Raw genomic sequence first — 15,091 nt, 5'->3', positions numbered from 1 at the left:
AGGGTGGGGTGTAGAGTTTCAGCTGGGTGGCCCAAGCTGCTGGGGGGAGCCCTCTGTGGGGCACAAGGTACCCGATCAGGAGGGCCACCCCCAGCCCACAAGGAGTAATACCTGGCGGCCTCGTCAGGTGGCGGTGGGAAGAGGCCCTTGTGCCCAATCAATTGCCACTTAAGGGTCTCAATTGGCCTGGGGCAGGCAGGACATTTGCCACCTTCCCCCACCACTGGTATAACAGCAGCATGGCAAGTAGGTGATGGGCATGGACCAACACCCCCCACCCCCACCAACACCCCCAAACTTCCACTTGATTTTATGCTTACTCCCCGCCCTTCCCATTGGACTGAGTTTATTTCATTTATAGTACTGAGAACTTATCTGTCATATCCTTAAGTATATCGGTTAAAATTGTAACTTAAGCATAAAAGCATGTTGGGATAAACTCAGCTGAATGCTATTATGCACAAGTCATGACATGTCGAGAAGTGATGAAAAGGTCTTATTCGTATCATGTAAGTGTCCTATGTTTAAAAGTTGTTAGAATGTGGATAAGCCCAGGGAGTCTGTTAACTTTTTAACCAGTAAAGACTGTAAAGACTCAGTCCCGCAACCCTGGACAGCCTGCTTCTACCGCCCTCCCAAAATCCACAAACAGGACTGTCCCGGCAGACCCATTGTTTCAGCCTGTTCCTGCCCCACTGAACTTATTTCTTCCTATCTTGACTCCATCTTTTCCCCGCTGGTCCAGTCTCTTCCCACCTACATCCGTGACTCTTCTGACGCCCTACGTCATTTTGACAATTTCCAGTTTCCTGCCCCAACCACCTCCTCTTCACCATAGTCGTCCAATCTCTCTACAACTCCATCCCCCACCAGGACGGTTTGAGGGCTCTCCGCTTCTTCCTTGAACAGAGGCCCAACCAGTCCCCATCCACCACCACCCTCCTCCGCCTGGCTGAACTTGTTCTCACATTGAACAAATTCTCCTTCAACTCCACTCACTTCCTTCAAGTAAAAGGTGTTGCAATGGGTACCCGCATGGGTCCTAGTTATGCCTGTCTTTTTGTGGGATATGTCGAACATTTCTTGTTCCAGTCCTACTCAGACCCCCTCACCTAACTCTTTTTCCGGTACATTGATGACTGTATCAGTGTCGTTTCCTGCTCCCGCCCAGAACTGGAAAATGTTATCAACTTTGCTTCTAATTTCCACCCTTCCCTCACCTTTACAAAGTCCACCTCTGACACTTCCCTTCCCTTCCTCGACTTTTCGATCTCCATCTCTGGTGATAGGCTGTCTACTAATATTCATTATAAGCCCACCGACTCCCACAGCTACCTTCACTTCTTCACACCCTGCCTCCTGTAAGGTCTCCATTCCGTTCTCCCAGTTTCTCAGTCTCCGACGCATCTGCCCTGACGATGCAACCTTCCATGACGGTGCTTCTGATATGTCTTCCTTTATCCTCAACCGAGGATTCCCCCCGCACTGTGGTTGACAGGGCCCTCGACCGTGTCTGGCCCATTTCCCGCACCTCTGCCCTCACCCCTTCCCCTCCCTCCCAGAACCGCGACAGGGTTACCCTTGTCCTCACTTTCCACCCCACCAGCCTCCACATCCAAAGGATCATCCTCCGCCATTTCCACCACCTCCAGTGTGATGCCACTACCAAACACATCTCTCCCTCCCCTCCCCTGTCAGCATTCCAAAGGGATCGCTCCCTCCGCGACACCCTGGTCCACTCCTCCATTACCCCCACCACCTTGTCCCCTTCCCACGGCACCTTCCTATGCAATCGCAGGAGGTGTAATACCTGCCCTTTTACCTCCTCTCTCCTCACTATCCCAGGCCTCAAACACTCCTTTCAGGTGAAGCAGTGATTTACTTGTACTTCTTTCAATTTAGTATACTGTATTCGCTGCTCACAATGTGGTCTCTACATTGGAGAGACCAAACGCAGACTTGGGTGACCTCTTTGCGGAACACCTCCGCTCAGCCCGAAAGCAAAACCCAAGTTCCGGTTGCTGGCCATTTCAACACTGCTCTCATGCCCACATCTGTCCTGGGATTGCTGCAGCGTTCCAGTAAACATCAATGCAAGCTCGAGGAACAGCATCCCATTTACCGATTAGGCACACTACAGCTTGCCGGACTGAACACTGAGTTCAATAATCTCAGAGCATGACGGGCCCCCCCTTTTTATTTTTTATGTGTTTATTTTATTTTAGTTTGTTTCTACTGCGCCTACTCACTGTTTTTTTCATGTTTGTGCTTGGGGCCAGGCTGTTCGGTTTTCTGTCAATTAATACCCTCTCTGTACTAACACTTTGTCTTTCACCACACCATTAACATGCCATTTGCCTTTGCTCCGTGACCTTCTGGTCAGTTATTCTCAGTGACCTTGTCCTATCAACACCTTGTCCTATGTTATCTCTTGCCCCACCCCCACTTAACTTGCTTAAAACCTATTATATTTCTGGCTCTGCCAGTTCTGATGAAGGGTCACTATCCTCAATCATTAACTCTGTTTCTCTCTCCACAGATGCTGCCAGACCGGCTGAGTATTTCCAGCATTTCTTGTTTTATTTCAGATTTCCAGCATCTGCAGTATTTTGCTTTTATTAAGACTGTAAACACGTCCAGCCAAATAGCTGTGAAATGGGACAAGCACATATCAATCTCATTAAGTGGTCATTGCTGATGAACACACAGCAAGGAAACATGAATGTGGAGCTCCACTGAATGACAATGACCTAAACAAGGCTCCAAGTATCATCATGGAAGGGCAGTTAGTTAATGACTGACCAATCAGATGAACAGAAACGGGGCATTACCTAATATGGCACAGAACCAAGCTGGAAAACGTGTATAAAGAAAGAACTTGTAAGACCCCAAAGACGAGCATCATCATCCAGAGTGGTTTTTGTCGAGGTTTATCCCAAACAGCTCTGTAACACAGGAGTGTGCGCTCTACGGGCTGTTCCCAGGGACACACACCATGATAAACATCAACTGTTGCTGCAGGACCATCAACTCGGTGAAAGAAGCTCTTTGGTCTGCCCGAAACTTGCTGGTCTTCCAGTACAGGGTTCTCCACGACCGAGTGTTGCAGACTGGCACAATCCAAGGTCCAGGACTACGTGCTGAGGGACGCACTAAAGCTCAGGGCAGCCGCCGCAAAGGCTCCATGGGGAAAGGCCACTGTGTAAGGCCCTCTCGCCAAAGTGAACTGAGGGGCTGGACTCATGGGAAACCCCTCGGGCTGTATACACCCCCCAAAAATGTTTTTGCTATGTAATGCAAATGTACATGGTATACAAAATGGAATGGCAAGAGTTGTGAGGCACCTCATGTTCTGTATTGAAGGAATCTGATCTCTACTGTACTTTCCAAAAGGTGAAATTTAAACTGTTTCGAACTGTTTTATTATGTATATTTTGCAAATTTTATGAATAAAGTATATTTTTGGGGGAAAAAATCATCATCCAGAAGAAGACAGAAGATGGACTTCAATCAAGAGACAAGGTGCCATAGTTAAATGAAGGTTGAGGACCGGTGTTCCATTGTGAACGCAACTGCTGACCATTGCGCTTTGCTAAATATCACGATTGTGTGCTTGTGGAAAACTTAAAGTCCGTGAAGCTTGTGAAAGCACCCTCATACCAGTGTGGTTTTGTAGCTAGTTGAGCTGTTAGTCCCTTTTGGATCTGCTCTCTCAATTTCGACTGTAATTGTAATTGACCCAAGTCTTATAACTAAATTAAAGTAAACCCCAGATCTTACACCCCACCTCCCAGCCTGGTCCCGGCGATGGGGGTCGGAGGGGGGGGGGGGGGATGTAAAATCAAGTGGGAGGTGGTTTGGAAACTTGCAGCACAAGTATGCCTGTTCAATCAAACTCTCCTACCAAGCACAATAAATGTAAATACATTCTATCATAAGGACAAAAAGTATCAAGGTGCATGCATTACCAAATTTCATTGCATCAAAACTAATGCAATACAGTAAACAATCTATGATATTCCTAATGACTGGCTCACCTCGATTTATACCCAAGAACTATTCCACTAAACATTCTATATGGCTTGCACAACTCAGGTGTTTAACTACTTGTAAGTAAATTCTGACATTGTATCAATATCATAAACTAAAACAATGCATTACAGGCCAGAGAGATAAAAATGCCAAATGTTACATAAGTCAGTAAGGCAGAAAAATGCTCGACTGACTGGTTGTGCTTTTCAGCTGGAATTATTCTGCACTAATATTGTATCCTTGTTGTTTAGAGCAATGCTAAGTTTTAAAGAAAATGCACATTTTGTATTTAAAAACTTTGAAATGTTTCTTGTCGCTTTCACCTCTGTATGACTGAATGCAGACTGAGTCAAGAATGCATGCAGCCTATAAAAGAGGAATTCAGTAACCAGTTAATTTCATAGCTTGCTTATGAATGTGTTCTGCTTAAAAAACGGCGGTCATCTATTTTCTCATTTTCATATGGCACAAAAAGTTAATGGTCATAGATGCCTCTTACTGGAAACCTATATTCAGGCTACTCATATTTCATACAAAATAAACCAGTTTGTTGGTTTACCATCAGACTTGCATTATTAGAGAGCTTATCACGTGGTGGTACATTCACCAAATTAAGAACATCTTGCAGAATACATGCAAAAACTAAAGGAAGATAATCAAACAGCAAATATCAACAAAACTAAACACTGAAAAACAGGAAGCCTATAAACAAGTTTGAATATAGTCATTGAGTCAAGCTCAAGTTCACTGGTAAACCCATGAGCAGAATAAATCATTGCCATACTATTTTTAGTACAATTTAGCAAGATACTCTAAAAATATTCCTTTAGCTAAGGACTAAAGATCTACCATGACTGTTGAGGCTTTTCAAGGAAAGAGATTAAGAATAGCTAGGACAATTGAAAGATGAGCCTCCCAACAGTGACTGACTGATACATTGCCAAGATGTCATTCAGCTATGTGGTTGCCAGCAGTATGAAATTAACAGAACCATTTCACAGAATATACATGTTGATTATGTAATTTTTAAAATCCTGAATTGTGACCTATTTCCAATTAAGTTATAACCTTAAGTTATACTTTTTACTAGAAATTAATTTGAACAACTGTTGCAATAGGTAAATGAGTTCTTCTCAACTAAAACTGCTTTTCAGTTAAAATGGAATTAGTGTAGAACAAAGCAAAGCAGTGCCTGCTTACGCAGTGTAGGGCAATGGAAGACACAAGTTTTTCCCTCATCATGTGTTTCTGATCTCAGCTGAGTTACTATGAGAAGTGGGAAGCAAAGGGTGAAATCCTGGCACTTTCTCCTGGAGGGAAAGACAAACAAAACTGGCAGATGCTTAGAAACAAAACAACTGTCTGCTCTATTGCCCACAAAATAGCAAAGAGGGGAAAATGACATGCATCTTTTATCCCACTAGATCTCCTTTATTTACTTCTACAAGAATTACCAGTCTTATTTAGTATCGAAACTGACTAAATCTCAAATTTTAATTCAGCACCACACTACAGAATCTCAATTACAGCACAGAAACAGACAAATTGGTCCACCAATACTACGCTGCTATTTATCTCTCAGAGTCACCTCCTCTCCTACTTGCTCCCCATATCAAGTGTCAGCTGAAAATGAGATTCACGTAGATTTTCCCCCAAGATAAGGAGCGAATGTTCTCAACTAGGGGAACAGTAGCATAGTTACTGGACTAGTAATCCAGAGGCCTAGACTAATGCTCCAGAGACATGAGTTCAAATCCCACCACAGCAAATGGGGGAATTTAAATTCAAATTAATAAATAAATATGGAATAAAGTGCCAGTCTCGTTAATAATGGTCATGAAACTGTCAGATTATCGTAAAACCCCAACTGGTATACTAATGTCCTTCAGAGGAGGAAATCTGCCATCCTTACCTGGTCTGGCCTACATGTGACTCCAGACCCACAGCAATGTAGTCGACTTTTAACTGCCCTCTGAAATGGCCTGGCAAGCCACTCAGTTGTATCAAACTGTTACAGAAAAGCTGAAACAGAATAAAACCAGACAGACCACCTGCCACTGAACTATGCACCGAAAACGACAACGGTACACCCACCCCCATGTACTCTGCAAAGTCCTCATTAACATCTGGGGACTTGTGCCAAAATTGGGAGAGCTGTCCCACACTCAGAATCATACCTGAAAGCCAATGTCCTAGACTCCTCCATCACCAATCCACCAGAGGTGTGATACAGTGGTAAACAGTCAGGAGTCCTCAACATTGACTACAGATCCCATGATGTTTCATGGCATCAGGTCAAACATGAGCAAGGAAACCTCCTGCTGATCACCACCTACCGCACTCCTTCAGCCGATCCATGTTGAATAGCACTTGGAAAAAGCACTGAAGGAAGCAAGGGCACAGAATGTACTCTGGCTGGGGGACTTCCATGTCCATCACCAAGAGTGGCTTGTAGCACCACTACTGACCGAGCTCTGAAGGACATAACTGCCAGACTGAGCCTGCGGCAGACAGTGAGAGAACCAATAAGAAGGAAAACCCTACTTGACCTCGTCCGCATCAATTTACCTGTCACAGATGCATCTGTCCATGACAGTGTTGGTAGGAGTGACCACCGCACAGTCCTTGTGGAGACGAAGTCCCCAACTTCACATTGAGGATGCCGTCCATCATGTTGTGTGGAACTACCACCGTGCTAAACGAGATAGACTCAGAACAGATCTAGCAGCTCAAAACTGGGCACCCATGAGGCACTATGGGCCATCAGCAGCAGCAGAACTGTATTCAACCACAATCTGTAACCTCATGGCCCAGCATACCCCTCATTTTGCCATTACCATCAAGCCAGGGGCCAACCATGTTTCAATGAGGTGTGAATGCCAGGAGCAGCACCAGGCATGTCTAAAAATAAGCATGTGAAGCTACAGCACAGGACTACATGCATGCTAAAAAGTAGAAGTAGCATGTGAAACAGAGCTAAGCGATCCCACAACCTATGGACCAGAGCAAAGCTCTGAAGTTCTGCAGTTGTGCCACATACCCAGTCGCGAATGGTGGTAGGCACTGAAACAACTAAACAGAAGAGGAGGCTCTTCCAAGATAGGATAAACTGTCACTTAGAAAGGCACAGATTAATCAGGGAAGGTTGTGTCTTACAAACTTAATTGACTTTTTTGAGGAAGTAACAAGGAGGATTGATGAGGATAGTGCAGTGGATGTGGTCTACGTGGATTTTAGTAAGCCATTTGACAAGGTCCCACGTGGCAAACTGGTCAGAAAATCATTCTGGAAACGTGGCGAGTTGGATCCCAAATTGGCAGGAAACAAAGAACAAATGGTGGACTGATATTTTTGCGAATGGAAAGCAGTTTCCAGTGGCATTCCACAGGGCTCAGAGTTGGATCCCTTGCTGTTTGTGGTATATATTAATGATTTGGACTTAAATGTGGGAGGCATGGATTGGGAAATTTGCAGATGACACAAAAATTGGCCGTGGAGTAGATAGTGAAGAAGATAACTGTAGACTCCAGAATTATATCAATGGTTTGGTTGAGAAGGTGGAAAAGTGGCAAATGGAATTCAATCCAGAGAAGTGTGAGGTAATACATTTGAGGAGGGCAAACAAAGCAAGGGAATACACAATAAACAGGAAGATATTGAGAGTGTTAAGGAAGTGAGAGACCTTGGAGTGCATGTCCACAGGTCCCTGATGGTGGGAGGACAGTTAGATAAAGTGGTGAAGGCTTTCCTTTATTGGTCAAAGTAAAGAATACAAAAGCAAGGATGTAATGCTGGAACTGTATAAAACACTGGTTAGGCCACAGCTACAGTATTGCATACAGTTTTGATCACCACATTACAGAAAGGACATAATTGCTCTGGAGAGAGTACAGAGGAGAATTACAAGAATGTTGCCAGGACTTGACAATTGCACCTATAGGAAAGATTGGATAGGCTAGGGTTGTTTTCCTTAGGAGGCTAAGGGGTGACTTAATTGAGGTGTACAAAATTATGAGGGGCCTAGGTAGAGTAGACAGGAAGGACCTGTTTCCCCTAGCGGAGAGGTCAATTACCAAGGGGCACAGATTTAAGGTGATTGGTAGAAGGATTAGAGGGGACATGAGAAAAACTTTTTCACCCAGAGGGTGGTGGGTGTCTGTAATTCACTGCCCGGATTGGTACTGGAGGCAGAAACCCTTAACTCATTTAAAAAGGTACCTGTACCTGCATCTGAAGTGCTGTAACCTGCAAGACCTTAGACTAGGTGCTGCAAGGTGGGATTAGAATGAGCAGCTAGTTTTTTCAGCCAACGCAAACACGATGGGTTGAATGGCCTCTTTCTGTGCTGTAACTTTTCTCTGGTTCTCTGGTTCTAAACAATCCCATCCTCGATGACGGGGGAGTCAGCACATCAGTGCAAAAGACAAGGCTGAAGCATTCAGCAATCTCCTCCTGAAATGTCCAGCATCACAGACGCCAATCTTCAAACAAATGGATTTGACCCCACATGATATCAACAAATGGCTTTTGGCAATGGATATAGCAAAGGCTATAGGCCCTGACAACATCTTGGCTGTAGTACTGAAGACTGGTGCTGCAAAACTAGCAATGCCCTTAGCCAAGCTGTTCCAGTACAACTCAACACTGGCATCTATCCGACAATGTGGAAAATTGCCCAGATATGTTCTGTCCACAAAAAGCAGGACAAATCCAATCCAGGCAGTTACCACCCCATCAGTCTACTCTTAAGTGATGGAAAATGTCGTCAACAGTGCTATCATCCAGTACTTAATCAGCAACAATCTTCTCACCAATGCTCAATCTGAATTCCACCAGGGCCACTCAGCTCCAGATTCATTACAACCTTGGTCCAAACATGGTCAAAAGAGCTGATTTCCAGAGGTGAGCTGAGAGTGACTGCCCTGACATCAAGGCAGCATTTGACCGAGTGTGGCATCAAGCAGCCCTAGCAAAATTGAAGTCAATGGGAATCAGAGGGAGAACTCTCCAATATTTGGAGTCATACCTAGTACAAAAGGACAATGGTTGTGATTGTTGGAGGCCAATCATCTCAGCCCCAGGACACCATTGCAAGAGTTCCTCAGGGCAGTGTACTAGACCAACCATCTTCAGCTACTTCATCAATGACCTTCAGAATTGTTCACTGATGATGCAGTATTCAGTACCATTCGCAACTCCTCAGATCCTGAAGCAATCTTGGCCCGCATGCAAAAAAACCTGGACAACATTCAGGCTTGGGCTGATAAGTGGCAAGTAACACTTGCGCCACTCAAGCGCCAGGCAATGACCATCTTCAACAAAACAGAATCTAACCCAACGGTATTAACATCACTGAATCTTCTCACCATCAACATCCTTTGGTTATGATTAACCAGAAACTGAACTGGACCAACTATATAAATATTGTGGCAATAAGAGCAGGTCAGAGGCTGAGAATTTTGCAGTGAGTAACTCACCTCCCCAATTCTCAAAGCCTGTCAACCAAGGTTACACTACAAGGCTCAAGGCAGGAGTATGATGGAGTACTCTCCACTTGCATGGATGAGTGCAGCTCCAACAATCAAGAAGCTCGACACCATACAAGACATAGCAGGCCACTTGAGTGGCACCCCACCAACCACCTTCAACATTCATTCCCTGCACCACTAACACACAGTGGCAAAAGTGTGTACCATCCATAAGATGCACTGCAGCAACGCACCAAGACTCCTTCGACAGCACCTTTCAAACCCACGACCTCAACCATACCTAGAAAAACAAGGGCAGCAGACACATGGGAAAACCACCACCTGCAATTTCCCCTCCAAGTCACACACCATTCTGACAACACTATATCGCTGGTCCAAAATCCTGAAACTCTCTTTCTAACAGCAGTGTGTGTGTACCTACACCACAGGCACTGCAGCAGTTCAAGAAGGCAGCTCACCACCACCATCTCAAGGGATGGGCAATAAATGCTGACCTTGCCAGCGACACTCACATCCCTAGAACGGATTTCAAAAAAGGTCATTAGGAACAGTGAGGGCAAGGAAAAATGGCTGGCTTCCAGGGGATAAAAAGAGGTCAAGCCTCCTACCACAAGGGTATATGAGCTATTTGACAAGTAAGACACTATTCCAATTTTCCAACCGTACAGAAGCCAATTGGGGATTAATGAACAGAATTATTAACTGTGATAGAATCTGGTTAACCTTACATGCATTTTTAAAGCTGAGTAACCCAGTTTGGGTAAAGTTTTCTGATTTTTGCCTTGGGGTGAGCTGACTCCATCTAGGTGGGCTATTCTGACATCTGCTCAATTTCTGAGAGTCAGAGTGGGTGTGAGTAGTCTAGTATGGCACACAATGGACTGCTGCTACACAGCAGGAGCTCAGAACAAAGATAGCAGAATGAGGAAAAAAATAAAACATTTAATTATTTGTCTGTTCACATCAGCAAGCTTACACACTGGGGCAAAACTCCCACTCCTCTTCCTGCTCAGTAGGAAAACCCTGCATTGCTCCACTAGCCCTGAAATACTATAAGACCAGAATCAGAGAAGCCCACCTAACCAGCCCCAACCCAGAAGGCCACAGGACACGTCCACTGTTATGACCAAGGCAGGAGGATTGCTCTGTCTTTCTCTAGTTCTATTTCTCTACAGGTCACAACATATATTTAAATGTTTACCCAGTTACCGATGCGGCCAATTATATATTCTATTTTAGCTTCAGAATAAAATCCACCAACCAGGTTTCTTTAATAAACAACAAAAGTATTAATTATAAAACGAGACTTAGTCAATAAACATGCAAAGCTTTAATATACAGTTTGAAATATGACGGTAAATATGACGACAAACACACAAACACAGATTAAAGGAAAAATAAAGATGCTTTGGCCAAAATACTTGTTAATTCTTGAAGAAAAAGGATATGTTTTATTCCAGATAGCATACAGTCCAGTATCTGAGTACATGTAGATATGTCATTGGGATTTTTCAGAAGCTGTTCGTTCAGGAGATGGTGAGAGGAAGTCTTCCACAAGCTTCTCAGCCGTAATGTGGCATCAGGCATTACAGCTAACATACACTGGATTTTTTTTCAGGGTTTCTCAGAGAGGTGGAGAAAAGATGAGTGTTTCTTTCAGCAGGCTACAAACTCAACTGATGCAAAACAGTATACAAAAATGAAATCCTTTCTTGAGCACCATAAATCTTAGGTCACTTTTCTTGTAAACAACATTTACTGGATGTCACATGTCTTCAGCTAAGTTGTTTTTAAACAGAGTCCTTCCAGTGATCATTTTTTTTTTTTTTTTTAAAAGTCCAGCATCTATGGAATCACTTCAGTCTTCCAAAGTATCTATCTTCACAACTCTAAAACACGAGTCTTCAAAAATATAAAAAAAAATGGAAGCACTTCCATACACCACCAAAGAATCATATGATTCTCTTTACGTCCTCTGCAGAAAGCACATCCACTGAAGAACTTCAGAACGGATGTCGATTCTGTCAAGGAGCTCCTCAGCTCATTTAATAAGCCTCCACTATCCCAGCAACCTAGTATTTAAAAACTGTATGTAATTAAGTGTAACTCAGCATTAGCACCTGTAGTGCTTACCATCTTGTACTACAGTGATATTAAGAAAAAGACTCAACTCCTCTGTTACCAGCTATTGCCATTAAATAAAATTTATTACATTCTATACTTACGTTAACGTTCACCCCAATACTTTTAGCATCCTTGGGTTTCTTTCTTATTTTATCAGGTATTGTTTCATTGGGATTAGTATTAAATAATAATGGGGAATGTAGCAATTTGAATCTGAAGCCATTTGATTGTGTGTATTATCTCAAATTTCATGAAGCTGTGTACCCTGCCTGAACATTTAGGAGTACATTAACCATAGGTAAAGGTCAATAAGTTTCCAATGAATAGGCAAGGCATGTAGAAACTATAAAATAATGGAATTTACATTCTGTTAAAAAAATGCCTAAGATTTAATTTGCAAAATGTGATGAGTGCTAAATCTATTTGCGTGACATTCCTCTTGCCACAATTTTAGCTACCAGCTAATATTCTTACAAAAGAAAATACTGTGGATGCTGGAAATCAGAAATAAAAACAGAAAATGCTGGAAATACTCAGCAGGTCAGGCAGCATCTGTGAAGACAGAAACAGAGTTAACATTTCAAAAGGTCATTGAACTGAAACGTCAATGCTGTTTCTCTCTTCACCTGTGCTGCCTAACCTCCTAAGTTTTTATTCTTGTTCTCTTACATATGTCACAGGACGACCTTATACAGATTATATAGCACTTCATGACATCCTCGATTGTTCCAAAGCACTAATCAGCCAATCACTTTTGAAGTGCAGTCACTTATGTAGGGAAACCAACAGTCAATTCTGTACACAGCAAGATTTTATAAGCAGCAACAAGATAATCTGTTTTGGATAATTTTGCTTGAAGGAGTGTCAGCCAGGACACCAGGAGAACTCCTTGCTCCTCTTCAAACACTGTCACATATCCTTTAACTGAACAGCCTGGTGCATCCTTTATTCAACATCCTATCTGAAAGATGGTAGCCTGATAATGCAGCACTCCCTCATTATTGCACTAAAATGTCTCATGAGATAGCCTGACAAATACTGTCTTGTCTTGTGTATTCACATATAGAAAACTTGAACAATGACCTACATTAGCATTTTAACAAGAAACATGACAAACCTCTTAACGGCGCCAAGAATCTATAATATAGCCACAGCATGAAAAAAAGGAGAAAGATTGACCTCATATGGATTTGACCAGGAAGAAGTAGTCATTCGTGCCACCAACAAATGCAGAATTATAGAACTGACTGCACATGTATCAAGTTCTGTTGAAGTGAGATTTATCAAATTATGAATCTCAGTTCTGCATAGTAATGCGCATCTGTAGTTTTATGTAATTTATGAGGTTCACCTCAGCTATTGTCATACTAAAGCCCAGCTTGTATACTTACCACACTGTATCATTCAATTCTGCAAAGAAATGACCCGCCACTATAGTTTACATGCCCGGTTATTCATTTTATTTTTCAAAAATATAAATAGCACACACAATATTAAATCCAAGTACAACTGGTATTTGAGATAACTGGAAAATGTAAAGAACACCATCTAGTGGCTGTAAATAAGCAGTCATCTACCAAACATCTTAATTCTGGAAAACATACATCCATAAGACAAACAAAAACTATACTTACTGCACACACCCAATAGAATATCGACAGATCAAATTATTAATCGCTTTTCTTTCTGCACCGCACAAATATGCCACTGAATGTAGAAGTTTCCACGGGGAAGCAGTGGTGTAAGTAATCCAGAACCCAGGCTAATGCTTTGGGGACATGGGTTCGAATCCCACCACGGCAGATGGTGAAATTTAAATTCAATTAAAAAAAATCTGGAATTAAAAAACTAGTTTAATGATGACCATGAAACCATTGGTGATTGTTCATTAATGTCCTTTAGGGAAGGAAATCTGCCATCCTCACCTGGTCTGGCGTACATGTGTCTCCAGACCCACAGCAATGTGTTTGACTCTTAAAATACCCTTTGAAATGGCCTAGCAAGCCACTCTGTCCAAGGGCAATTAGGGATGGGCAACAAATGTTGGCCTAGCCAGTGACGCCCACATCCCACAAACAAATGAAAAAAAAATTTAAGACTATCATTTGTAAGGCTGTCCGAGACCTAAGATTGATCAACAAATTCCTGGGGATGAAAAACACACAATTCAGGATATCAGGTGAGATTAGGGATGAAATAGGTAATTTTCTGACTTTGGACTGCTGGTGGGGAAAGCCTTGACCACTGCCATTGTATATTAGAAATTTAGGCACACACGGCACAAGATTTTCTGGCCATGCAGCAGAGACTCAAAACTACCCCTCAAAATGTATAAGGTACTTACAATCATCAGGAGGAAGTCAATGAATACAAGGGAGATATCTCTGGGTTGGAAACAAAAAGAAAATAGAACTAATGGGTAATTAGACCCAATAGCCTTACAGTGATAACCGGACAAAATATATAATCAACTGGGAACAAAGTTGACGATTACGCTACAAAGCACAGTTAATCATTTCAAAAGGGGAGATCTTGCCTGACCATCTTGACTTTTTTAAAGAAGCAACTTCCCTAATAGCCACTGGAGAGCCCCTGACGCAGACTTTTAGATAGGTCTAGTGAAGTTTCATATGATAGATTGCTGGACAAGCCTACAGCAATGGGTATCTAAATGTGGTAAAGAAATTTGCTAAAAGACAGGGAAGTATTGTCAGTTGGGAAGGGTTAATGAGTGATCAGGCCCCTACTGTTTCTAATCTACAAAATGAGATGAATTCAGAAGTTCTCAGTCCAACTAGGAAGGAGGTATGGCTGGGTCTGGTGCTGGGGAATGAGGTAGGTTAAGTGGACCAAGTGTCTGTGCGGGAACATTTGGGTAAGAGTGACTGTTGTATTGTAAGCTTTAGATTAGTACAGGAGAATAGCAATGAAAAATCTAAATTAGGACTTCCAAATTGGAATAGGGCTAACTTCTTTAGGCTGAGAGGAGATCTAGCCAGGGTAAAATGGAACCAAAGCGTGACAGGAAAAACTGTAACAGAGCAATGAATGATCTTCAAAGAAGAGATGTCTCGGGTACAGGCTAGGTACATGCCAACAAGAGGGAAAGGTAGGGGAAGCAAAGTCAGGGATGACAAGGGAGATAGACAATATGAAGGAACAAAAACAGAGAGTATGATGCATATCAGGTATATTCTTCAAGTGAGAACCAGGTCAAATACAAAAAGTTGAGAGGGGAAGTGAAGAGGAAAATACGACTGGCAAAGAGAGAATATGAGAATAGAATGGCAGTTAACATAAAAGGGAACCCAAAAGTTTTCTACTGGCATGTAAATAGCAAGCGGGTAGTAAGAGGTGGAGTGGGGCCTATTACGGTCAAAGAGGGTTATATATGCTTAAGAGGTGAAGGACAAGGCCAGAATACTTAATGAATACTTTGTATGGTG

The 15,091-nt window shown here is 42.7% G+C and overlaps 1 protein-coding gene across 5 annotated transcripts in view; it reads right to left on the bottom strand.

Annotated features, from left to right (window-relative positions):
* Window positions 1-15,091, bottom strand: part of gnptab (N-acetylglucosamine-1-phosphate transferase subunits alpha and beta) — a 159,110-nt gene that overhangs the window by 96,577 nt on the left and 47,442 nt on the right. The gene's annotated exons all lie outside the window — the stretch shown is intronic.

Source organism: Heterodontus francisci, chromosome 18, assembly GCF_036365525.1.
Source record: "Heterodontus francisci isolate sHetFra1 chromosome 18, sHetFra1.hap1, whole genome shotgun sequence".
NCBI lineage: Eukaryota > Metazoa > Chordata > Chondrichthyes > Heterodontiformes > Heterodontidae > Heterodontus > Heterodontus francisci.
Note: the sequence above shows the minus strand (reverse complement) of the source record. Positions and strands in the feature narration are given on the sequence as shown.